General features: G+C 36.6%; 1 long non-coding RNA gene across 1 annotated transcript in view; it reads left to right on the top strand.

Annotated features, from left to right (window-relative positions):
- The window catches only part of LOC134479998 (uncharacterized), a 174,898-nt gene extending 171,109 nt beyond the window's left edge, over positions 1–3,789 (top strand). The window contains exon 3 of the long non-coding RNA XR_010054085.1: positions 799–3,789. This is a non-coding gene — a long non-coding RNA (uncharacterized LOC134479998). The remainder of the gene's footprint in view (positions 1–798) is intronic.
- The last annotated feature ends 12,986 nt before the right edge of the window (positions 3,790–16,775 follow it).

Raw genomic sequence — 16,775 nt, 5'->3', positions numbered from 1 at the left:
AATAGTCTTTCTGCTTTCAGGCAAAAGAGATATTGAGGACTATAATAATTCTTACTGCATACTGTATACTGCTATTAATACTGTACACTACCATTGATACACAGGTGAGGGCAGGTGAAATATAAGACTAGAGTCTGCAATTGGACAATGAAAATGGAAGCCGGGACTGAGAGTTTCAGGAAGAGAGGACAGGAGACAGACAGACAGAAGAGCAGAGAAGATGGAGGAAGGAAACGAATCAGATCCATGTAGCTTGAAATAGACAGAGGTAGCTATGAATATCATAGAAGGGACAGAATAATATAGGACAACCTAGGTGGGCAGCTTGTATCAATATCAATTGGCTCTGAGTTCATTGTGTGGGCATTTTGTGAGTTGAGAATATACTGATATAAATCTGACTGATAATTTACAAGCCTCTGGAGTTTTGATTTACTGGGTTAAAGAGGTTTGTGACAGCTAGCCATAGGGGACAGATGGCTGGGAAGATAAGAACAGATCAGAGGCAGGAAAAGCCTAGGAAAGCAGGGAAGACCACTGCTTGCAGCTTGCAATGGGGAGAAGAAACCACGTTACTAGATCATGGTTGGCAATAGTGTGAATTTTTTTTAAATAATTACATGCAATTAAATAATTTACATGAATACTTATTTTAGTTTTGATTATAATGCATGAAAATAAAATATACATCTCAAATGTCCATTAGCGAAGGAGAGTAAACCTGTGGTTTATTGTCATAAGATCTTATTCAGTATTGAGAGGATGTGTTACAAAGTAGTGTTGAATAATCTTTTACAGATGTAATTGAAGAATGAAATAGAATTGAAGGACATTAACTTGTGATGACAAGTGGAAGAATCTAGATGAAGCATGAGAGCATCTGTGTAAGTCTATTTCCATAACATCTTGCAAAGTAGAGTCACATAGTAATGACAGAAGTAGAACAACACTACCTGAGCTGAGAGGAAACAAGGGAGAAGGTAGGAAACACAAGGAAATGACAGAAATTGTTAGTGCTTTCTTGGCTGGAAACATTAAACTGGATATGTGTATATATTTATTGTAGTTATATTTCCTTTTTTTAGTATTTTAGACTATTACACTAACCAAAGTATTAGAAAAGCCTCCCAATTTTTTCTATTATTTTAATTTTATTCAAAGATACTTTTCAAGTTAGTTAAGGAAATGTTAAGAAAAACTCATGGTTTATTTTTAGCATAGATGTCCAATTCTTTAGGCACTTCTTGGTGACAAGAAATCAGAGGCAGGAAAAGCCTAGGAAAGCAGAAATGCCTTTTGTCATTGGAATGCCTCGACTACTTCCATCCATATTCACAGCTGTATGAGGTCAACATTCTTGTAGTAAAAGCAAAGTAACATAGCTCCCCATCCCAGATTTAAAAGGCATGCATTGAAGGAAAACAAGCTACCACCACTCTTAACAACAACAACAACAACAACAACAAAAACAACAACAACAACAATAGAAACAACAACAATCCCTGGAAGTTGGTCTAGTTTCCTTCATCAAATTGTCAGTACCACAAACATATCCAACTTTTGAAGCCCAGGTAGAAACATTGCCAGGAACAGATGCAGCTGCCTTATTACTCATGTGGGATATTAATAAAAATTTCATACTCATAAACCTTAGTAGAGTAGCCAATGGATAAAGAACATTGCTATTAGGTGTTGGAACACAGCCCCATGGTAACATGCTCGACAACACTACAAATGTTCTTAAGTTTCTTCTAGAATCTATTATTAGAACTCAATGTTAGATCAACACATTTTTAATGGATAAAAATTAAGCTTTAATTTTGTCTGTTTCAAAGAGTTTATTTCATTAAGTGCAGATTCTTCTACACAAAACTATTTCTGAAAAGTGTGCAAAAGCTTCCGCAGAAAGAGTTTTGTAGGATTGTGTTTTCTTTTATTTTAGGAAGTTTGATAACGTTTAGTAATCTTTACAGATTGGAAATTTAAATTTCTCTTTTGCAGACATCTTCATGCTCAACAGTTTTGGGGTGAACTTATTTGGCCTTTCCTGTAATAGAATGCATCTTGTTATTGAGTTACCTGCAATGACCTTTGATATAGTCAAGTAAAAATGATGATAAGATCCTTTCTTATTTTCTTCTAACATGAATATTCAGTTTTCCTTTCTGAACCATGAGAGAAAAGACCTTGGGCTCACTGAGAGCAGGCACAGGCAGAAAGAAGGGTCCATCACAGCCACACTATGTCCCTTTATTATAGCATCTTTGTAACTCTCTTTTTATAGCATTGTCTCATTACTAGGGTAAACTGCTTTAATCTGTCTGAGAACAGTCACCAGAGAACTGAGACTCTATCATATAGTAGTAACTTTGTAGATTCCACTTACCTCCATGTTTCAAGAGAAAAGCTCTTGGGGCAGTGCAGTACATGAAGGTAAAAAAATGTATGCTACTAAACATGTCATAAAGCAATGGTATACATCTCTTTATGATGTATACAAATGCCTGTGAGCATACCGTCTTTGGTTCTCTTTGCTGCTTTTCATCTCAGACTTTCCATTATGTCCAATTATGGTCCACTTAAAATATCAAATAAGTTTTAACTAAAATTAATAAGACTTTTTCAATGTTTTCTTCAGAAGAAATTTCCCAACCACTCTAATGCTCTGTGGACATTTAATAAATTAGGAGTTTCAGATTTTATGGAAGAATCAAAACCTAACTCAATTTAATAATTTAATTTGAATAGATAATTGCTGAGCAAAATGTACTTCTTCACGTAGTTATCAGACTTTGCATTTTGACTTCCACTTTCTACTGTCTGAATACTGGGTTATTCATCAATGTTGAATCTACCTCACCATCCCCAAAACTCCCAGGTTTTGAACAGTGTTTTGGTGGAAACCCTTACCTTAAGAAAGTTTGATTCTTCCTGATATAAACTTGCCTCTCCTGTTATCATTGCGTTTCTTATATGTACCATACACTAATTTGGTCATAGATAAGTCATGGACTGACATAGAAATTATATATTTTTCAGAATTATTATGTTTTCTTTCCCCTTTTACTGGATTCTTAATGAGTTTTATGTATGAAGTGCTCCCATAGGCTCATGTATTTGAACATTTTGTCCTCAGCTACTCGTGTTGATGTGGAAGGTTCGGAAGCACTGGGCAAATGGAGCTTTCCTGGAGGAAGTACACCCCTGATGACAAATTTAGCTTAATATTCACTGTTTATCAACCATAAGAGAGATTATATTCCTCAAACTATAAAACAACCAAAAAACAAAACTTAGTCTCCTAAGCTACTCTTAGACATTTTTGTCCCAGCAATGATAGCAGTAACTAGTACATGTCCCTTTGGTGCCTTCATATTGTGTGGAATGTTAGAACCAAGCAGACAAAACTATCTCAGAAAACATCAGGCACCTGGGACTTCTCGATAAGCTTTAGGCCAGGGAGTTTCACAAGAATTTGCTGAGTAAACACCTATTTAGGAAGTGTCCCAACGACAGTAAGGGCAGGAACCTCCACCTTCCCCACTTCTGTGTTCCAGAGCTGTCTCCCCACCTAGGGTCTCAAATGAATTCAAAGGACAATAGGTAGCCATCAATGAATTCAAAAGGTAATGAGTCCCGCCAATTAGAAATAACCAACTCATCCTGTAACCTAAAGCCTATACCATGAAAAAGTATAAAGAGTGTGTGCCTTTGTTCTTTGGGATCGCCTCTGCTCCAATTGCACAATGACCCCAGTGCACTGGATCAATAAACCTCTTACTTATTGCATCGATCTCTGTATCTGTGTCTCTGTGAGTGGGACATCCCAAACGTAGGGCTGGGGAGGAGGGAGGGTGCTTCTCAAGTCTTACAATTCTCATAGGCATATTTATATCCCTACACATATATGACATATGTGTACCAAAACATTGATGTATGCAAATAATATGTGATTTTTACATAATAATGTATATTACTGTTTCTGTAATAGTCTCAAACATTTGGACCAAACGACCTTCACCATACTTAAATTATGTCATTTCCTCCATTAGCTTTTATTTTTTGGCTTTGACTTTACTAATGATTTTTGATTCTTTCTACTCCCTCTCTCTCTCCTCTGTGTGTGTGTGTGTGTGTGTGTGTGTGTGTGTGTGTGTGTGTGTGTGTGTGTGTTTATGAATATGTGAATGTAGATTTGTGCCATTAGGAGCAAATAAAGGTTAGAGGACATGGGTCCTGGGGATGTGACTCAACTCATAGACTTTCTGTGCAAGAGAGGAGGCCCTGAGGGTGAGGAGGAAAGGGAGAGAGATGATATCTGTGGTTTACAGTTGTAGCGATGTGCCCGTGGAGGCTAGAAGACATTGTGGAATCAACTCTGCTCTTTTGACCTCGATTTGAGGGCTGTTTTCTGTTGTTTCTGTCACCATGCTGTATATTCCAGGATAACTGGTCAGCAAACATCTAAAAAACTGTCCTAGCTTCATCTCCCATCTCAATATAGAAGTATTAGGATGCCACATGCCCAGGACTACAGCCAGTATTTGTTTTGTTTTGTTTTGTTTTTTAACATGGGTTCTAGGATTAATTCATATTCTCTGACTTGCACAGCCAATGCTTTTACCTGCACAGCCATCTATCTCCCTTACAAACCTTGTGCAAATGTACTTTTAACGTATTATATTCACACAGGGACTATATCAATAGGTTCAATTTTCTAAAGCTAAAAATTAAATTATAAATGAACTCATTGTGTTTCTATATGTATTCCCAGAAGTGTATGGCATGACAACATTTCCATACCAGAATACAAATAAACATTTTAAAACTGGGGCAGTATGCCATTATGCAAAGTACCATCTTTATTTTCCTTTACATTTTAAATACCTAATATTTAGTTTTAGTTTTTGAGTCAGGGTTTCTCCATGTAGCTCTGGCTGTTCTGTGATTCATCCTATAGACCAAGCTGGCCTCAACCTGAGTGATCTGCCTGCCTCTACCTTCTCAGTTCTGGGATTAAAGGTGTGTACCACTATGCCTGGCATTAGAAATGCAATTTTGGGTGTTCATGAAAGACAAAGTGCTTTATAAAAGCCAGAAATGTGCCAAGTTTGCTGTACTCACTCTTATATCCATCTCTTCTGACATTTTGAAGTCCAGTACAATTGTCTCCCGTTGCTGTCACTGTGGTAAGAGGAGATATCTGAATTGTAAAGTTCAGTTCCCATCAAGATGATGGTGGACCAAATCAGGACCAAGTTAGAACCTCAGCATGCAAGCTCTCAATAGAGTCGCTATAGATGCAGATGTCACTATAGATGCAAATGTTAGTGAGTTGTGAGTCACAGGAGTTCCTGGACACGTTTGAATCAACAACCCAGACAGAGGACCTGAATTTCTGTACCACTGTATTATGGTAGCCTTGTGGTAGTCATCCAGAGTTCTTCCTCTTTAAAATAAGTTACAACTATTTATTATTCCTCAGGCTTTGCTGCTAGTAAAAGAGATCTGTCCGATTACCTCCAGAGTCCTTATCTTCATCTTTGTAGAAGAAACATAAGGTTTCTGAGGTGCTGACTAGCAAAACATAAGAAAAAGATATTGTACGGTTTGAGCCCTAATCATGCAGTTAATAGGGAAAAAAATGATTAAACCTCTGTCATTTCATATAATGTTGGTTTGGAGCGAACATAACAGTCCTGAAGGGTTTGACTGCGCCTAGCTTGTAAAAGATTCTCTTTGATGGTGATGCAGTGAAATCCCCCTCTTTAAAGTCACTGAGACAATGATTTCATAGCACAGTATTTCAACTCTTGACAGCTCAGTGGGAGTGAGGAAAGGAGAAAGGTAATCGAAAGGAGAGGGTTAGGTGAGGAGAGGAATTTAAAGTCAAGCCAAGATGAGGGCACTGCCCTCAGCAGCTGTCTGAAATGTGAATTGATAGTTCACAGACCGGTGTACTGGGATGAATGGCAACTGCTAATTGCACTGAGGAGTGATTATCTTGACATGGGGCAGTAGGTTTGGGGAAGAGATGAAACAGTTTCATTGTGGAAAAGTTTAATTTAACGATAAACATCTTAAAGACAAATCTGTGGTGTGTTTTTTAAAGAGTTAATTAAATCACCTTTTTAATATTTTTGTAGTCAATGTGTTCATAGTGTCCTTTTACCCCGTGTTGCTCTTTATATGTCTATGAACAAAATTTAAGCCATTTTAAATAAAATTTTATGAAATTTGGAGTTTCTAGCTATATCAATATTAAATATGTAGAACATGGTTTAAAACTAGTGTCTTCTGATCTATTTTATTGTGAAACAGAATCTATCTTCAAAGCTAAATAACATCTTTCTTTGGATTTGTATCTACCAAAGGTGATCCATAGGCTTTTCCAGATAATGTGTATATTACTGTCTTCAAAACTCATAGGAATATGTATTTAACTTTTGGATAGTTTCAAAATTGATAACGATTTTTTTTCCTCTTCATCACATGTATTTCAGAGTTAAGAGAAGAATTCATCAAGGCATGAAAACAATTGTGCTATTTCATATAAAAAGAATATCTCAGATTCCACAGTTGTTTAAGTGTTAATTTATGTGGTTAATGAATGTCATATACAGATATGCAGGTGCCTAAATAAGATAAGTACCAATGGCAAATAAGCAAATACTAACATGCACATGATATACATGTATATTTTTATATTTAATATAAACACATATTAATGATACATTTATATTTTTTATATATCGTGATATATTCACCTGGATATAAATGTATACATAAATATGAGTATCTCAAATACACAGCATATTTGCTGCAAACAAATGATGTTACAGTTTCCCATGGATTTTCTCTAACATTTTCTGTGTCAATACTAGTTCACTAAAAGTACAAGGCTAATATTCAAAGCTATAAATAGTGATGGACAAAAATCAGACTTTATGTTCCTGTTGTACCTGGCTCGGGGGGAGGGACTGCAGAGAACCAAGGCACTGGCTGCATGTTCTTTCAGGTGTGGTTTTCCTATAGTGCTACATGTGTAAAGTCTGGTGTTAGAATGAGATAATAATGCTACATCTGATGTAAAAGACCATGCTATCCTGTATGCCAGTAGCTGTCTCATGTAGCAAATGCATTTACAGAATGTGACATTTCCATGCCCTACAAAGCACATTGTTTTTATTTTTTGGTCTCTCTGTTAACTAAATAAATTATAACATAAATATCAAGGTGGGGGCATTACATATGCTGAGACAGAAAGGAGAAAGCCATCAAGTTAATTCCTGTTGGAAAGAAGATAGATCAACAAGTCAAGCAGGATAAGGGATAAGGCCTGGATAGTCCTAGCAGTGGCAGGGATGGATAGAGGAAGGAGATTCATTCCTAGTAACCTGTAAAAACTCAATAAGCTACTGAGCAGACTATTTTAGTCAACTCCCAATATAGTGTTGTTTTTGTTCAGTATAATTTCTGTTTTACGAAAAAAATTTAAGTTTGAGGAGTATCCCAATGATAGGATGTCAAGAGCCTTTTGGGGCCACTTGTTTCTAGACACTTAGTGGGAATCCGACATTATCAGGACAAAAGAAATAAGCCCAGGGCAAAAATCTAGCTTTGAGCTTGGGCTCAGGAACTAGGCCCTGATTAAGAACATTTACATTTGAGTTATTGCAAAGCTCAGAGCAGGCTCAGTGGAAGCATGTATGGCAGTCCTTTAGTCTTGGTCATGCTGATTAGCCGCTAGAACGGTGTTTACAGAAGCCTAGCTTGTTCCCTGACCCAGAACTGATCTTATTATTCTGCATGTAATTAAAGTGGCATAAAAGCAGATAGGAAAACAAAACATCTGCTTCAGACTTAGAACTGGCTGGAGTCAAGCTACTGTGTTGTCTAACTGTCCTTTTTTCTTTTCAATCCTCACTCCTGCCCTGGGGAACTTGACTGACTAAGCTGGCTTGGTCAGTAGAACAGACTATAAAGTTAAAATGGAGGATCAAATTCAAACTCAGTTTAGGTTTCTTGTATACATGTTCCTTTCCATAATAACTGTGTTTAGGAAACATAAGTAACAATTTTAAATAAAACTTCATTTTTAACATTTATGTTTTATGGTAGTCAGGGTCCAAAGCTTGGGCTGACACTAAGCATAAAACAGACAGCATGTACTTTCTTTTATGTACCAAAAGGTGGCACCTTCCTGGTAGCATACGCAAAAGACTGTGAATTATACTTAAATGTAACAATAAAACTGAAATATCCTTTGTTGAAAGTATAGATATATTTTCACTAAGGTGGATTTTGGAAGGATGTCTTAGAAGTTGGAGCAACACAACAAAATACAGAACAGGAAGATTAGACTTTAATAAAACTTTTTAGACAGTCTATGCTTCAAAGAACACCATAAAAATGGAAAAAGAAAGTCCATAGTATGAGAGATCTGAGAAAGTGTTTATATTTAGAAGAAACTCTTACCACAACCCACTACCAAATACATAGTCAACATACACTTTATTGAAAACCTGTAGGCTAGTAAGCACACAAAACCATTAATTATTAGAGAAATGCAAATTGGTCCTCACAGTAAATGCAACCAAACACCACTAATAAAAACTGCTGATGAGGCTATGAGCATTCAGAACTGTATGATTGCTGGAAAAACTATAAATAAACAACTCCTTCAAAATGGCACATAAACTTCCTTAGAACTAAGGCATAGAATTAACATTTGAATAAAGAGTTCTACTAATTACATACCTAAAACAAATGAGAGCAAGAGTTATGGGAGAAGTTCCAAACAAATATTAAGTAATATTATTTGTAACAAAAATAAAGAATTCAAGTTTTTATCAACTGACTAAAGGACTGCAAATATTGTTTTATGACATAGTGGACCTAAAAAAAGCATGAAAAGTGAAAGATGCCAGCCACGATGTGCCTAAGGTTATATAAAATGCCTTGAGTTGGCAAATCTATAAAGAAACTATATCACTGATTCACAAGTGACAAGAGTATTCCAATCGTTTGGGAGTGACAAATAAAGGGTCCAGGGATCTATTTAGAGGATGCTAGGGTTGCTAGCATCAGCTGCTCTGTGAAGTCATATCAGTAATTTGAGCTGCATAAATAGGATGCTCATTTGCTTTAATGCCAACTCGTAGTTTTAGTCCACAAACTTAACTCACAGCAACACAGAAAAGCTGGACTTAAGATCTTGTCTGTCTGGAATGACCTTGTGTGATGAGGAGATTTAAATTCTGCTATAAACAGCAGAAGTGGGAAAAGTTTTTAAAAGTCAGTAGAGAAGAAAGCAATTCCAGATTACTGTCAGCATTTAAATGAACCGCTCATGAGGAGACATGGTTTTCAAGAGAAGAACTGATAGCAATAAGGCGTACTACAAAAGGAGTTTGGTAGATTACCTTAGAAAATAGGCTTGGGAAGTGCAGAAATAGCCATTTGCCCACCGGAAAGGATGCAGTCTTGCATTTCTTTAGCCCAAAAGGCTGGATGTCTTGGCAGTCCTATTGTGATAATGAAGGTGTGGCGAATTTCTGAAGAGCTCCTGGTCTTCAATCTATAGTAAAAGGCCAGAAAGGAGAGTTGTGATGTCAGAGAAGGATGGCAGCAGCATCATCAGCAACTAGATGTTCTTGCTAGAGAGGCATGAAGACAACCAGGCAAAAGCACCATCTCTTCCTTCAGACCTCCTTGTATCTGGGCCATCACAAGCTGTAGCCCCCTCTAGAAGACAGGCACTCCACTCAGTGAACACTTCCAAGGAAATACTCTTAAAATGCTGCCCAAGGTGTGACCCAAAGAAAGTTTGCTGTGTTGTGGATTTGTTTCATCTTTTAAGTCACAGTCCATTATTTAGGGAAACTGGGAAAGGAAATCAAAGGCCAGAACCTGAAAAACAAGACAGAAACTAAGGAAGAATGCTCCCTGTGCTTATGGGGAGAAAGTTTTCTTATAGCTGATGACAATGTCCAAGAAATGATGCCAAAAACAGTGGACTGGGCATTTCTACATCAATTAATAATCAAGTTATTCTCCACAGACTTGACTATAATCCAGTCTGTTACAGACAATCCCTCAATTCAGTCTTTCTTCTCAGGTGAGTCTCACAGCTAACGCCAAGTAAGATGGGAAAAGTGATTCAGTTTAGCCTATAGTTCCAGATGGAATACAGTCTACATTGACACACAATAAAATTATTTTTGTTGCTACTTCATAACTGTAATTTTGCTCCTCTTATGTATTATACTATGATATCTGTTTTTTCAGATGGTCTTAGGTGACCCTTGTGAAAGAGTAGTTTGACTGCCAAATGAGTCAGAACCCACAGGTTGAGAATCACTGCTCTATAACCTTACAAAATCACAACACCACATAGGGTCTAAGTGTTCAAACACATGGACCTATAGCCACCCCTTTACACTCACATGAAAACAGAAGGGTACCCCCATTTAAATATTCACAATGGAGTATGAACCTACTAGCATATGATAATTTACAAGTAAGCACTTGGATATCTTGTTTGCATGGTTTTGTATTAGTAGTTTTATTTTTATTATTTCTAGAATTTTCCTTTTTCCTTCTTTTATTGAAAATATAATTTTTTGTCATACAATATATCCTTATTACAGTTCCCCTCCCTCCAATTCTGTTGATTCCACCCCAGATCTCCATCCAGATCCACCTTCCTTTATTTCTCTAATCGAAAAAGAGAGTCTTATAAGAGATAACAACAAAACATAACAAACTAAAATATACTAATCTAAAAACTATCTTGTCTCACCCTATTTTCTTGTTATCAACATGTTTGTGGGGCTAAAATACAACAAAAATTAGATTGGTTAATTTGGAGTTATGAAGACATGATTTAGCCTGATTTGGAAATATCCATATCATTTAGATGGATAAGAGATGTCATTTATAAAACTTCCCTCCATTAACTTTTAGAAGTTTTAAAAACATGATTTTTCCACTAAGATTATAATATAAGTACATAATTTCCCCTTCCTTTCCTCTCTCTTCACCTTCCCTTATGTCCTACTTTGTTCTCTTTTAAATTTAGGACTTCTCATTGCATTAATTGTTTCTTTATATGTACTTCTACACTTGATCTTAGCCAAAAGGCCGAGAAGCGATTATATGTACTTCTATAAACATATGTAACCTTTTAAAACTTTTTATTGATTTTTTTTTGCAAATTTCACATCATGTATCCCAATCTCACCTTTTTTCTCCATACCCACCTTCTGCAAGTGCAACCTCTTCCTGAAAAAGAAAATGGAAATTAATAGACACTAATAATAAATTAAATTAAAAAAAAAAAGAACCTCGCCATTGAAGGTATATAGTATACCATTTTGTCCAAAGAGCATTACTTGCAAATGTTCGTTGCAGTGAATCATTGGTCTGATTCGAGGTCCCTGACTTCTGTTATACTATCAATACTGGATCTCCACCAGGTCTCCTCTCAGATATCCTGCTGTTGCCCTGTGTCATAGAAATTCTGCAGAACCAGCCCTTTATGGACTCCAGCATATCACAGATGGGGTAAATGTTAGGGTGGACGAACACAAATCTGTGGATCTGGACCTGGGTAGCAGCTGAGTTAATATTCCTGCCAGCTCTCCTATATCTGCACCACATAAATATATTCATGCTGTATAATATTATTTATGTGTATGTCTTTAGGCTGAGATATTTAAAAACTGATTCTTTAGCAGCCTTTCCAGCCACATTTTCTGCACATTTTGAATCTAATGTAGGTGGCAAAGGTAAATTCTATACCTTGGTAATTGTGTCTAAATATCTGAGAAGACGCAAAATGGAAGCATTTTAGCTCACTCAGACTTCTTTCTGCTTACTAGCATATTTGACCATATAAATTATTTTTCTGATACTCTCACACACACCACAGTGTTTGTGTTAAATTGGATTTATTATTTCATCACTTCTAGAAAGAAGGCTCAGTTTCCTTGGTTTGTCCAGATATAGAACATAATTGTCCATTATAGAAACATTTCTTAAATCTGTCCATTAACTCAATAGAAAGAATCAACAAAGATTATTTTAGCACAGGACACTATAAATATCTTAATTCTAAATAATTTTCTTACTATACTAATCCTGAAATCATATCTCAGATCTATGTCCATTCTCAATCAAAACTCCACATTTAAAAGCCTATCATAGATCAAAATTAAGAGTTATGAGTAAGATCTGACCTTCTGAATGTCTATTTAAGATATTGGGAAGCCCTGATGAACGAATATTTACTTATTAAGAAACAATTTAAGCTATGTATAATTAATATGTGTTGTACTGGAAATACCTGAATATGATTATAGAATTATAGCCAGGTACAACCTGTAAGAGATGACAAATTCTTAGTATAGCTTTACTTTGATAATATCAATAGTTTCAAAAAATCAAATTGTCAACTTTTGCCCTATTTTAACGGCCTCTGTTATCAAAGGCCATGCTATCTTCTTAATTTCTTTGACAACTGCAGCCAAACTTGATTTATCTGTGTACATAGTCCCTGCTTCATCATCTCTTGGCTGTTCTCTTCTTAGCTATTATTAAGTGAATGGGGTTAGAAACTTTTGCTGAAAAAATATCATCCCTCATTCCCGTCTATAGCATAAATATGCAGTCTGCTAAGTGCAGTTTAGTCAAAGAAGCTTTGGGATGTTTTTTTATCTGTGGCAAGGCTATATCTAACATCGTGGCAAATCGAAGACTGTGGTGCATATTTTCAGCCTCTGACAAATTTGAATTATTGAGTAAGTAAATGAATAAATGTGTGTCCGCCTTAATGGGTGTTAATTTTAGCACATACCTGCTCATCATTCAGTATCTTTCTCTGATAGTAAACAGTCTTCAGTCACTTTTACTTCAGGGAGTTATTCTTGATTCATTTCTATATTAGAAAAACTTCTCTAAAGGAACCATGAAGTAAAAAATGCTCATATTATAAAGCTTCCACAAGCAGCAACTGAAGAGTTAAATTTTCTGAGCCAAGCCAATGGATTGTGCATTGTTTGTTTCTAATGATTTATTCCAAATAGTAAGCTCCAGTTCCACAACATTCCTGACATTTGCAATGCATGTGCAGGCTTCATTCCTGTGCATAATTAATTTTGTTCTCAGATCTCAGAGTCTCCTGTGTTCTGGAGTAAGAATACCATGCTCGTACTTGCTTCCTAATGCCAGCACCTCTATCTGAGGTATCCACATGTAAATGCCCAGTTTCTGTATATACTGAGCATCTCTGCAAAAATATGTATGTCTTGCAGGGAACATCTGGTCATGCACACTGTAACAGCATAGCTGAGCTTTGAAAGAATCCCTCAATTTATTTTCCAGATTCCTTCCATCATACATAATGTCTTTCAAAACACTAAAAGGCTTATGGGCTCATTGACCTGTCTGTCTACCTGTCTGTCTGTCTGTCTCTTTCCTTCATGACTTCTTATTTACTTTATTCATCTTTGACATCTATTGTAAAGTACTCCTTTGTTTCTAATCACTTGTGAGAGCAACCACCATATTTCTTTTCCTTTCAATTCCCACAGTTTTCCCCACCTCCCGTCTCCCCCAGATACACTCTTCCTTTGTTTCCCTTCAGAAAAGGTCAGATCTCAAGGAGACAACAACCATACACTAAAAAGCAAGAACCAATAACACAAGGCAAAAGTCTTCACCTGGAGCCTCAACAAGGCAACTGGATAAGAGGCAAAGATTTCCAAGACTACGGAAAAGAGTAAGTTACAACTCTTTAAGTAAGTTACAACAACCCAAATCATAAAAAGATAACATTTAACTCCATGACAAATAAATCAAGACCTAAATATATAACTCATAAAATTGATGAGTTCTATTATAAATTAAATATTTTTATACTTTTATTTTTCTTGGATATTTTATGTATTTACATTCCAAATGTTATCCCTTTCCCCACTCTCCCATATCCCCTAACCCCCTCACGCCCCCGCTTTTGTGAGGATGTTTCTATTCCCACCCACCCACTCTAACCTCAATGCTTTGGCATTACACTACATTGGAGAAACAAGCCTTCAAAGGACCAAGGGCCTTTCCTTCCATTGATGCTGGACAATGGCATTCTTTGTCACATATGTGGCTAGAGTCCCTCCATGATCACACAGTTGTTGGTGGTTTAGTCCCTGGTACCTCTGGTAGGGTTCGTTTGGTTGATGTAGCTGTTATTCCTATGATGATGCAAAACCCTTCAGCTCCTTCATTCTTTCCTCTATCTCCTCCATTGGGGTCCCCTTGTTCAGACCAAAGGTTAGGTGCAAGCATCCTCATCTGTATCAGTAGGGCTCTAGTAGAGCCTTTTAGGAGACTCACATATTTGGCTCCTGACAACAAGCATTTCGTGACATAGGAAATAGTGACTGGGTTTGGTGGCAGCGTATGGAAAGGGTCCCCAGGTAGGCTAGTCTCTGGATGACCTTTTCTTCAGTGTCTGCTCCGCTCTTTGTTCCTGTATTTCCTCCCATGAGTATACTGTTCTCCCTTCTAAGAAGGAATGAAGCATCCACATTCTGCCATTCCTTCTTGGGTTTCATGTGATCTGTGAAATTTTTCTTAGGTATTTCAAGCTTTAGGACTAATGATGACATAGCAGTGAGTTCATACCATTTGTGTTCTTTTCTGATTGAGTTACCTCACTCAGCATGATATTTTCCAGTTCCATCCATTTGTCTAAGAATTTCATGTAGTCATTGCTGAGTAGTACTCTATTGTGTAAATGTACCACATTTTCTGTATACATTCTTCTGTTGAAGGGCATCTGGGTTCTTTCCAGTTCCTGGCTACTATAAATAAGAGTGCTATGAACATAGTGGAGCATGTGTTCTTGTTACATGTCGGAGCATCTTTTGGCTGTATGCTCAGGAGTGGTATCCCTGGGTCCTCAGGTAGTACTATGCTGAACTTTCTAAAGAAAAGCCACACTGATTTCCAGAGTGATTTTAGCAGCTTGCAATCCCACCAATAATGGAGGATATTCCTATTTCTACACATGCTCACCAGTATCTACTCTCACCTGAGTTTTTGATCTTAGCCATTCTGACTGGTGTGAGGTGGAATCTCAGGGTGATTTGGATTTGCGCTTCCCTGATGACTAACGATATTGAACATTTCTTTGTGTGCTTTTCAACCACTCATTATTCCTCAGTAAAGAATTCTTTGTTTAGCTTTGCAATTTATTGATAGGATTTTTGATTCTCTGGAGTTCTTTGAAGATATTAGATATTAGCTCTCTATCAAGTATAGGATTGTAAAGACATTTTCCCAATCTGTTGGTTGTCATTTTGTCCTTTTGATAGTGTCCTTTGCCTTGCAGAAGCTTTGCAATTTTATGAGGTCCCATTTGTCCATTGTTGATCTTAGAGCCTAAGCCATGGGCATTTTGTTCAGGAAAATTTCCCCAGTGCCCATGTGATTGAGATTCTTACCTGCTTTTTCTTCTATTAGTTCGAGTGTATCCAATTTTATGTGGAGGTCCTTGATTGACTTGGACATGAACTTTGTACAGGATTGATAAGAATGGACCAATTTGCATTCTTCCACATGCTGACATCTAGTTGAACTAGCAACTAGATGAAAATGCTATCTTTTTTCCACTGAATGTATTTTGATCCTTTGTCAAAGATTAAGTGATCATATGTATGTGGGTTCATTTCTGGATCTTCAGTTCTATTCCAGTGACCTACCTGCCCGTCTGTGTAACAATAACATGCAGTATTTATCATGATTGCTCTGTAATACAGCTTGAGGTCAGGGATGGTGATTCCCCCTAGTTCTTTCATTGTTAATAATAGTTTCCCTACCTTGGGTTTTTTTGCTTTTCTAAGTGAATCTGTAAGTTGCTCCTTCTAATTCTATGAAGAATTGAGTTGGAACTTTGATAAGGATTGCATTGAATCTGTAGACTGCATTCGGTAGGGTAGCCAATTTTACAATATTAATCCTGCCAATCCATGGGCATGGGAGTTCATTCTAACTTCTGAGATCTTCAATTTCCTTCTTCAGCAACTTGAACTTCTTGTCATACAGATTTTTCACTTGCTTTACTAGATTCACACCAAGGTATTTTGTAATATTTATGGCTATTGTAAAGGGTATCTTTTCCTAATTTCTTTCTCAAATTGTTTATCCTGTGGGTAGAAGAAAGCTACTGAATTGTTTAATTATTATTTCCTGTCATCTATTCCTCTTGGGTGAATTTTCTTCTTTTTGTTCTAGAGATTTCAGGTGTGCTGTCACTCTGTTAGTATATGCTCGCTCTCTCTCTCTCTAATTTCTTTTGGAGGCATTGAGAGAGCTATGAGTTTTCCTCTTAGCATTGTTTTCATTGTATCCCATATGTTTTGGAATATTGTGCTTTCATTTTCATTAAATTCTAAAAAGTCTTTTATTTCTTTCCTGACCAGGTTGTCATCAGTAGAGCATTATTCAGCTTCCATGTGTATGTAGGCTTTCTGATGTTTTTATTGTTATTGAAGACCAGCCTTAGTCCATGGTGGTCTGATAGAATGTATGAAATTATTTCAATCTTCTTGTATCTGTTGAGGCCTGTTTTCTATGGTCAATTTTTGAGAAGGTACCATGAAGTACTGAGAAGAATGTATATTCTTTTTTTTTTGGATGAAATATTCTATAGATATCTGTTAAATTCAAATCACTTCTGTTAGTTTCACTGTGTGTCCATCTAGTTTCAGTTTTCA

This window comes from Rattus norvegicus, chromosome 8 (genome assembly GCF_036323735.1).
Source record: "Rattus norvegicus strain BN/NHsdMcwi chromosome 8, GRCr8, whole genome shotgun sequence".
NCBI classification, from domain to species: Eukaryota; Metazoa; Chordata; class Mammalia; order Rodentia; family Muridae; genus Rattus; species Rattus norvegicus.
Note: the sequence above shows the minus strand (reverse complement) of the source record. Positions and strands in the feature narration are given on the sequence as shown.